The following is a 10,956-nucleotide window of genomic DNA, read 5'->3' as shown; positions in this document are numbered from 1 at the left end:
GAGCACAAACTCACTTACTTCTGGCCAAAAGGGCCAGGCCACCCTCTGAGGGAGAGGATTGCTTCAAGGGAGGCCTTCTAGGACCTCTATTTACAAGGTTCTGGAACATTCCATAAAGACCAACTAAGCGTGACCAGAACTTCCATAGCTAGACTGGGAGGTAAAACTGGAACGGCTGCCAATGACAGTTGACAGAGAGGAAGCTCAAAATGGCCATTGCCACCATTTCCCTTAATATCCGCTGTCTTAGGCCCTCTGATGGAAGGCACTTAGAGCCCCTTCTCCTTCTCAGCTGAGAGTGGGAAGTCCTGTCGCTGAGAGCCTCTATAAAGTTCAGACTAAAACACAGAGGGAGTCCCCCACCATTTTGGACCTGGGACAGTCTAGTTCTGTGTAATATGAGACAATATAAGGAAGAGGCCAGTGGGACCGGTGCCATGGGGGGTGGGAGCGCCTTAGGGTCACCATAACTCAGAAAGGACACTTTGAATGCCTTCTCAAAAGCATTGAGCATTGGGGTTCAAATCCCTGCTTGGCCATGGAAACCCACTGGGGGACCTTGGGCAAATCACACTCTCTCAGCCTCAGGGGAAAGCTATGGCAACCCCCCCTCAACAAATCTTGCAAGAAAACCTCAGGGTTGCCCTAAGTCAGGAAAGGACTTCAAGGCACTCAACCCCACCAACAACAAAGTTCATTCCCTGCCAAGTGAACTAATTCCTACTCCTCTCTGGGCAGAACTAGGCTGACTGCGGGACTAAAGAAGGAATTAGTAAACTAATCTTCAGCCATTTTACCTCAGCAGTCCAAAGAGAAGTGGCAACCTGTGGGCCAAAATCTCTGGACTGCAGAAATAATCCAGTTTGACACTACTTTAACTGCCGTGGCTCAATGCGATGGAGTCCTGGAAATTGTAGTTTGATATGGCCAAGATCTCTCTGACAGAGAAGAGACTAAGGCGGGATACATACCGCCATATAGTACGTATTGTATACGTACTAGGGTTAGGAAGGGGCGGTGCTTCCGCACCCCCCTAACCCTAGTACGTATACAATACGTACAAGATGGCGGCGCCCCTTCCACATGGGCGCCGCTATCTTTACGTACTGGACGCATAGCGTCCAGACGTGTCGCAGCGCCTATGACGTCGCGAGTCCGCGCCAGGCGCCTCGCGACGTCATAGAGGCGCCGCAAGAAGAAGCTCCGAAATGGAGCTTCTTTTTTGCTCCACGCGGGAGCTGCGCGGTTTGACTGCTGCAGCTCCCGCGCGGAGCAAACGGCGGCGGCGGGGAAGCGCCGCAAAGCGGCGGTTTGTATCCTGCCACAGTATCTTACCGAACTACAGATCCTACAAATTCCATAGCAAGGAGAAAGGCAGTTAAAAGTGGTGTCAAACTGGATTATCTCTACAGTGCAGATCCACCAGAAAGACAGACAGAGAGACAGAGAAGGAATCTGGAAATGGCAGCTGAGAGTGGGGAGTGCTATTGCTGAAGGAAGCACTTTGGAGAACCTCTATAAAGTTCAGACTAAAACACAGAGTTCTGAAGTCGCAACAACAATAATTTTATGGCTGGGGTTCACCACAACATGAGGAACTGTATTAAAGGGTCACGGCATTAGGAAGGTTGGGAACCACTGCCCTAAAGATTAGAAAGACCTCCTTGACAGTCAGAGCTTTTTGACAGTGGAAGACACTCCCTCAGAGGGTGGTGGAGTCTCTTTTATTTGGAGGCTTTTAAAAAGAGGCTGGAGGCCATTTGTCGGGGGTGCTTTGATTGTGGGTTCTTGCATGACAGAAAGGCGTCGGACTGGATGGTTCTTGGAGATCTCTTCCAACTCTATGGAGATTATCACACTGCGTTCTGAGACCGTTCTCATCACGTGATGAGAACGGAACACATTTGAGTATACCGCACGTATGTGTTCCAATCGGGTTCTCAGAACGTTTAAATGTGTTCCACATGTGTTCCAGGAGGGTACAGATTGAAGGTGTTCCCAGAGAGCTGAAACGTGATGAGAACGTTCCAACAGAGGTGTGTGCGGTATTCTTATCCGTTCTCAAATCCGTTCTCTCATTCCTCCGTCTCCTGATTGGCTGAAAGAATGACAGGCAGGGAGGGAGGCAGGCAGGCGAGCGACTGCAGTGAGGGAAGGTGTGGGGGGGGAAGAAGGAGGGAGGGAAGGGAGGAAAGTTGGGACAAGTGAGAGAAGAGGAAAGGAGGGAAATAGAGAGAAAGAGAGAGGGAAACAGGGGGGCCAGAGCAGAGAGCAAGAGGGAGAGGGTCTGGCTGCGGGGGGGGGGGGGGGGGTTCTGCTGTCATGTCCAGCAGGGCTCCTGTGCTGGCAGCCTGCAGGAAACAGGGATGGCAGGGATGCCCAGGACCTTCTCCTCCTTCCCTCCAGGAAGGAACCCACAAAAGCTCCTCTGTTTGGAGCAACACACAAAAGCAAGCAAACAACTCCCAGAATTCCATAGCAAAGAGCCAGACAAGAATTAAAGCGGGGAGGGAAGCTCACAGGCCCCACCTGGAATATTGTGTCCAGTTCTGGGAACCATAATTCAAAAAGGACATTGAGAAACTGGAGCGTGTCCAAAGGAGGGCGACTAAAATGGTGAAAGGTCTGGAGACCATGCCCTACAAGGAACGACTTAAGGAGCTGGGGATGTTTAGCCTGGAGAAGAGAAGATTAAGAGGTGATATTATAGCCCTGTTTAAATATTTGAAGGGATGTCACATTGATGAGGGAGCAAGCTTGTTTTCTGCTGCTCCAGAGACTAGGACCCGGAGCAATGGATGCAAGCTACAGGAAAAGAGATTCCACCTGAACATTAGGAGGAACTTCCTGACAGTAAGGGCTGTTCGACAGTGGAACACACTCTTTCCTCAGAGTGTAGTGGAGTCTCCTTCCTTGGAGGTCTTTAAGCAGAGGCTGGATGGCCATCTGTTGGGGATGCTTTGATTGTGATTTCCTGCATGGCAGAATGGGGTTGGACTGGATGGCCCTTGTGGTCTCTTCCAACTCTATGATTCTACGATTCTATGAAGGCACACATTACATACGCACACACACAGGAGGCAAAAGGGTGACAAGCAACCAAAATGGGGAATTGGGATGACAGCAGAGGACTCTTCTTTTCTAACCAGTTTAAAGAGCTGCTATGGCTGCCGGGGCTCTGCCCTTGGCCCAGTCCCCTCCCTGGCAACTTGCTTTTCTTCGGCTTGAAGAGACCTGCATGGAGCTCCTCCTTCTTCCCAGCCTTGCAAAGGAGGTTTGGGATGTAACTTGCAAGGCTCATCTCTCCCCATTTCTCTTTCTCCCTGCCTTCCTCCCGATCCCTCCTTCTTCCCTCCCTTCCCTCCCTCCTCCTTTCCCCCCTCTCTCTCTCACACACACCCCTTCCCTCACTGCAGTTGCTCGCCTGCCTGCTTCAATGCCTCCCTGCCTGTCATTCTTTCAGCCAATCAGGAGACGGAGGCGGCCTTGGTGGAATATGTTCTTGGAACGGTTTCAAGAAAAAGGAATCGCTGTGCGGTAAAATGCCGTTCTGATCACGTTCTGATCACGTTCTAGTTTGCTAATGCAGTAATATCCGTTCCAGGAATGTTCTCATCACGTGATGATACGGAAGGTTGTCAGAACGCAGTGCGATAATCTCCTATGATTCTGTGATTTCGATGATCAAGTCCCAAATGACAGTTGTTTTACCATTCACTGACCTGGCACTGAGCAGCAGCATTTTTACCATGAAAGATCTATTGCCATGTCTGTTTATGCTGTTTGAAACAGTGAGAGGTTTGAAGTTTATAAAAATAAAATGGCTACGCTCATGTTAAGAAATAGGAACAAAGGCAAGAAATGCCACGTAGACAAGCTCTGCTTAAACAGCAATGTTTCACTTGAACAGCAAGACTATTGGCAGTTCTGCTCTTTGCTCTCCCCCTCCCCTATCAGTTTCATGTAGCTTAACTACAAAGCTATTTTTGACAATTAGCAGTTTCTGCAGAGACACCTGGTTATCTCGCTAGCAAATTTTGAAACTAGCTCATGAACTTTTGAATCTTTTTTTAACAATTCTTGATCACCCCATGACTAGGTAGGAAGTATAACCCAAATTAGGAATTGGCTATTCTGCTTCTGTAATTGGCTTATGCTAAGGCACAGATAGACAGAGAAAATGTATAAGTATGCAACTCAAACAAGGGAGGTTGCGGCAGTCTTGGTATCGCCATTCAGGCGTGCTGTCACCCTGCGCAGTAATAAAGCGTTTTTAACCTGGACCATCTCGGACTCCTGACTTCTTCTTTGTGCCGGATAGCTCAAGGACCCCTCCCGGTCTGGTGGGGTTAGAGTCCCCGCTACAACAGGAGACAGTTTGGAGGCAATTAACACTGTATTATTGTTTCCCCAAGGTAGCACAACTGTCTCCCTTTTCCATACTTCCCTCTAAATAGTTACAGCAGAAAAGAGTGTGAGGTATAGATTTTTTCTAAGTACCAAAGTACCAAATCAAATTAATCAGGACAAAACAAGTGAAGTAGCAATTTCCAATTTATTAATTACAATCTCGCAAGAAGGGGTGCCTCAGGCAAGGAGGGACACCGTCTGAGGTCTTTTTACACAGTATTTAGAAGACATTTTTGGTTACAATATTTTATCTCAATTTTCATTGGCCGGATCTAGACATGTGATCATTTTTTTTAGATTTTTAAAAATATTTTATTTGAATTTAAAAACAATACAAAATATACAACATAATCCATTATCTCTAATCCATCACTTACAAATTTGAAGTCTATACCTCCATCTACATAAACCAAGCTATGAATAACTCTAAGTAATCTACATTGACTTCCTAGAAGATTTTAAGTTTCCCCCATGAAACATATTTTTCTAAATCACTAACTCTTATCAAAAATCTGAAAAACCTCTTCCATTAGAGTCATTTGAATCAAATATAAACATTCGTGTCCCAGTTATTTCATACTTAAATAATTTATGAACACATCCATATTTATTAAGAAATTTTCTGCACCTATCCTTACCTCTAATCTTTCAATAAAGCAGTAATTCCCCCTTTTTCTCTGACGATAGATAGATAGATAGATAGATAGATAGATAGATAGACAGACAGACAGATAGATAATCCAAAGATCCCATTCCTTATAAAATTTATCTGAAGAACCCTTTTTCAACAACATAGTTAATTTGTCCATCTCACACATGTCCATCACTTTAAGTCTCCATTCTTCTACTGTAGGCATAATCTCTGATTTCCAATAGCTTGCGTATAGGGTTCTTGCCGCTACAATCAAATAAAAAAGTAATTTGTCTTTCCCTACTTTTAATAGTATCTGTTATACTCAGAAGATGCATTTTGGGTTCGGCACGTTCTTTAAAATTAAAGATGTTTTTCATCTCATTATGTATATTCTTCCAAATTTTTTTGGCTTTTTTACAATTCCACCAGCAATGTAGGTAAGTCCCTACCTCTGTTTTACATTTCCAACACTTGTTTTTGTTCTTATTAAACATTTTGGATAGTTTGTAGGGTGTTAAATACCATCTAAAGATTTGGTCTTCAAGCAGAGGCTGGATGGCCATCTGTCGGGGATGCTTTGATTGTGATTTCCTGCATGGCAGGGGGTTGGACTGGATGGCCCTTGCGGTCTCTCCCAACTCTACGATTCTATGATTCTATGTAAACATTTTCTCTTGGAGCTACACTCGGTGTATGTTTTATTTTAGTTTGCCATAATCTTTCCCAGTGTTCCAATTGTATCGGTTCTTTTAGGTCTTTTGCCCATTTAATCATATAATTTTTAATAGTTTCATCCTCTAATTCAAATTTCCAGATCAAATTATATAGTTTTGAAATTTGTTCATATACCACTGGTTTTACTGTCCATGATGAATCTTTCTTTAAATTGTCTGTATGTAAACCAACTGTTTTAATATATCACCTTTTAATGTTTTTTTTTAATTTTTTATTAAATTTTAAAAATTAAAAAAACACACAGCAACAATATCAAATATTCATCACAGCATAGACTCACCCACCCCCATATCGAATTTTACATACGAAAGGTTAAACAAAACCTAGGCACAAAGACAAAACAAGAAAAAAATATCGCGTAGCCTGATAGAATTCATATTCCATAAATACATAAGTGTTGTGTCTCATCTTTTTTCCCCCTCTAATACTATTTATTTTCTTTATCTTTCCCTTCTTTTCCTTATATCTTTATATCCACCTTCATTGTTCTGTCTTTAATTTAAACTCGACTCTACAGTTACCTTCTACTTCTTGTATCTTCTTTCTCTTAATTCCTTCTTCACTTCTCTCTCCTCAACTTATCTGCTCCAAATCTCACTTCTCCTAACTTTACTACTTTCTCTCACCTTCTCACACCTACTTTACCCTCATTCATCCCTTCTTTCCTCATCCACAATCTTTCACCTCATTCTTACCAGACTTCTCTCTCTAATCCTGTTGGGTATAATTGTTCTAAATTCTTACCCTTTTAAATTTACTTCAAATTTAGTTGTTATTCTTTCCCAAAAGTCAAATCACAGTGATAGTATGAATATTTGTTCTTTAATTTTCCAGCTACTCTAGAATTTGCTGCTTTCTATTTATTGATCCTAAACGTATAACCTTTTTTTTAACCCTTTTATTTTCCTTAGTTGTTTTAAATTCCCAGAATTCTCATATCACATTTACTCTCCAAATCTTATATTCTACTTTGAATTCAGTATATATATTCTATTAATTTGTTTGTTACTATTATTTACAGAATCCAATTGTTGCTATTTTTCCCCATTCGTTATCCAAACATTCTAGAACTTTAGCCCATTCTTCTTCTACTTCATCTAAAGCTTGATCTCTAAGTAACTGTGTCATTTTATCCATTTCTATTGCATCATATACTCTAATCAACCAATCTTTTTTACTTGGAATCTTTTTCCCTTTCCATTTTTGCGTTAAAGCCAGTCTCGCCATTGAAATTAAATAGTACAAAATTTTTCCATATCTTCTGTCTGCTTCCTCTTCCCACATATTCAATAAGAAGGTTTCAGGAAGAAATTTGATTTTAACTGGTAAAATCAAATTTATCGTCTCGTATACTTTTTTCCAGTAGTTTTTAACTAATTTGCATGTCCAGAGGCAATGATATAAGGTTCCAGGCTCTTTTTGGCATTTCCAGCATAAATTATTTGTTGATTTATAAATTTTAGATATCTTTTCTGGAGTCAAATACCAACGAAAAAAGGTTTTATAATAGCTTTCTCTCAGATTTTGTGAAGCCGAATATTTTAATCTTTTTTTCCAAACCACTTCCCATCTATCCAAATTTAAAGGGTAACCAAAATTTTTTGCCCATTGTATCATGTTTTCTTTTATTATTTCATCTTCTTGTTGCCAACTTAATAGTAGTTTATAAAATTCTTTTATCCATTTTGGATTTTCTTTTTCTAGTATTTTCCCGAATTCACTTTGTTTGACCTCAAATCCTGCTATTTTGGAATCCAATTTAAATCTTTCTCTTATCTGCCAATATCTAAACCAATCTAATTCTATCTCCTCCTCAGAGAGTTCCTTTTGTGTTTTAAGTTCCAAATTCTCCTTTTTGTCTATCTTTAATAACTTTGCATAGGTTAACCAATCTGTTTTTTGTCTGGTTTCTGGCCTTTGAATAGCTTCTTGTGGGGAAAACCAATAAGGAAATTTTGCCATGATTCTAAGTTTATACTTATTCCATACTTTATATAGTGACCTTCTGATGTGGTGTAAATTAAAATCTTTATTTACTCTTACCTTATCATATCCCAGATATGCATGCCATCCAAATGATAAATTGTCTCCCTCTATCTCTAATAAATTTTTGTCTTTTAGCAATATCCATTCTTTAATCCACATTAAACAACATGACTCAAAATATAGTTTTAAATTTGGTAAGCCTAGTCCACCTCTCTCTATCGAATCCTGCATTATTTTTAATCTAATTCTCGGTCTCTTTTTTTGCCAAATGAAGTTACTTAAATCTCTTTGCCAAATTTTAAAAAAATTGTCTTTAATTAGAATTGGAAGTGTTTGGAATAAATATAAAATTTTTGGAAGGAACACCATTTTTATTGCTGCTACTTTCCCCAAAAGTGATAAGTTACATTTTTTCCATTTCTCCAATTTCGATTTAATTTCTTTCCATGTTTTTTTTGTAATTCATGTCAAATAGTTCACTCAGATTGTTAGATATTGTTATCCCTAAGTATTTAGCCTTTTTTTCTGTTTTTATCTTTAACATGTCTGATAATTTCTTCACTTTCTCTAAGGGCATATTTTTAGTTATTATCGTAGATTTATCTTTATTTAACTTACACCCTGCTATTTCTCCAAATTCTTCTACTGTTTTTAATAATTCTATTGCACTCTTGCAGGGGTCATTTAAAAGAATCACCAAATCATCGGCAAAGGCTCTCACTTTATATACATGTTTCTTTATTTTTATACCTTGTATATAATCATTATTTTTAATCCTTTTAATCAGTCTTTCAATTATAGTTATAAACAGTAGTGGGGAGAGGGGACAACCTTGTCTGGTACCCCTACTAATTTTTATATAGTTTGTTTTTTCGCCATTCACAATAATCCTTGCTTTTTGATCTTTATAAATTTCTTTAATCCATCCTATAAATTTAGAGCCTAATTCCAATTTCCCCAAAATTTCAAAAAGTGTCTTCCAATTTACTGTATCAAATGCTTTTTCTAAATCCAATAGTAATAGACCTAATTCTCTTTCATTATGTTTTTCATAGAATTCCAGTACATTTAATACTAGTCTTGTATTTACTCTTATTTGTCTTTGGGGTAGAAACCCTTTCTGATCAATATCTATAGTATCTTTTAGAAAACTCTTTAATCTGGTTGTCAAAATTGTTGAAAAAAATCTTATAATCAATATTCAATAGCGAGATTGGACGATAATTTTTGATTTCCTTAGTATCTTTTCCTTCTTTCGGTATTAATATTATATCGGCCTCTTTCCAAGTTTCTGGGATTCCTTCTTTTAATATAGAATTTAACATAGTTTGTAGGGGGCCACATAATTCGTCTTTAAAAGTTTTATAATAATGCACCGTAAAGCCATCGGGTCCTGGGGATTTTCCATTTTTCAAATTGTCAGTTGCTGTCTTTACTTCCATAAAGCTGATTGGTTTATTTAATTCTTCTAATTGATTCTTATTTGGGTTTATAAATTCATCTCTCCCATCTGCTTGATAATTTTGAATTTTTCTCATATCTATTTCTTTTGATGTTTTTAATTGTATTGTTTTTATATGTTGTGAAGCCACTCTGAGTCCCAGTTCTGGGAAAAGACTATGTTATAATTAATTAATTAATTAATTAATTAATAATATCTCTCTTTTTCAAACCCTTTCTAAGCCATCTCTTTTTCTCTTTCTTTTTACAGACTCTCACTTCCACCTTTTCCTATTTAAATGTTTTACGCACTCTCCCCTCTTCAAGCTTCTTCTGAGCCCCTCTTTCTTCACATACCATTCTCTCTTTCTCTCCTCACTCCCTCTTCTTTCTTGACATCCCTCTGAATTGCCTTCTTTCAACTAATAATACATTTTATTTTTATCCTGTCTCTTCAATTGATCAAGGTGTGTTATAACAGTAAAAATTATAACTCCCCCAAGCTTTCAGTGTTGGAATCTCTCTCTTAATATCTCTTTTTAAAACCTTAAAAACAAAAAAGACATCTCTTAGCTTTTCTTTATCCCAGACAAAAGCCCATTAACTCTTCATAGGTGCAATCTATTTTTATAGCTATTAACAACATAACCCATTATCCCTGGTTTTGTCAGAACAGGACTGGCCAGGTCTGCTGTTCTGAGTCCACCTTGTTTTCCCTCAATTCATATTATAAAATATATCCTTATCCTATATCTAGCTAAAATTGGTGACAGCATTTATTTTAGACAATCTTTAGCAGGGTTTCTTTCTAAAAAATAATAATTAAGTATTGTTTTTATATTTTATGCATTTTTAGCCTTTATAAAAAAATTAAAACAATTCCCCCTTTTGCTTGTTGAGTTTTAAAAGCCTTATTTAAATTCTTAATTTTTGAGTCCTGCTTTTTATTAATTTTTCTCATTATTAGTTTTTAAACTGATCAGCATTTTAAAAAAGCTTGTCTCCACTCTTACCTTCTCAAACAACTTGTATCTAAAGGGAAGGAGGAAACACACAAACACACACACACACACACACACTGGTGGATATACAGTCCCCCCTAAAAAAACAAATCTTGTTAACAAAAATCCCCACGGTTTATCATAAATCAAAAATGACCTAAAGGTGAGCAACAACAATAGCAAAACAACACAGAACAAGAACATATGCGTCTATTTAATTTTAAAAAAACCCACTTTTAAACCACATTAAAAAAACCCAACTTATTACAGACACACACACAAAGAGAAAGGAAGGCAGCTTCCTTGGCTCACCTTTTTCACACACACAAAAACAATTAATATTTTGTAACAGGAACAAAGACAGGCAAAATTTAAATTAGTACTCTTAGGTATTGTCTCCCTGATTTTTATTATTATTATTATTATTATTATTATTATTATTAAAAGGCAGATTAACCAAATTTTATATTGTCCTAATTTTTATTGATTTTCCATATTTATGAACTGCCTCTTCTTTAACAGAGTTTATTTTTAAAACAACTTTTAACTCTTATGACTTTTTAAGGATTTCCCTTTATCATCTATTATCCAAAGGTCTCTTTATATTAATGTAATTATAAGGTATTAACATGGCCAAATTTGGGGCAGCAAACTGCAGGAGGTTTACTTAAAGCCACAGTAATGGATCATTTTTCCTTCCTTCCCCCTTGTACAAGGTAAATCAACATCTGCCCCAACAGACTATAGGAC

This window comes from Sceloporus occidentalis, unplaced genomic scaffold (genome assembly GCF_023333645.1).
Source record: "Sceloporus occidentalis isolate IW3139 unplaced genomic scaffold, rSceOcc1.0.p SCAF_4, whole genome shotgun sequence".
NCBI lineage: Eukaryota > Metazoa > Chordata > Lepidosauria > Squamata > Phrynosomatidae > Sceloporus > Sceloporus occidentalis.
This window is presented reverse-complemented; position numbering follows the sequence as displayed.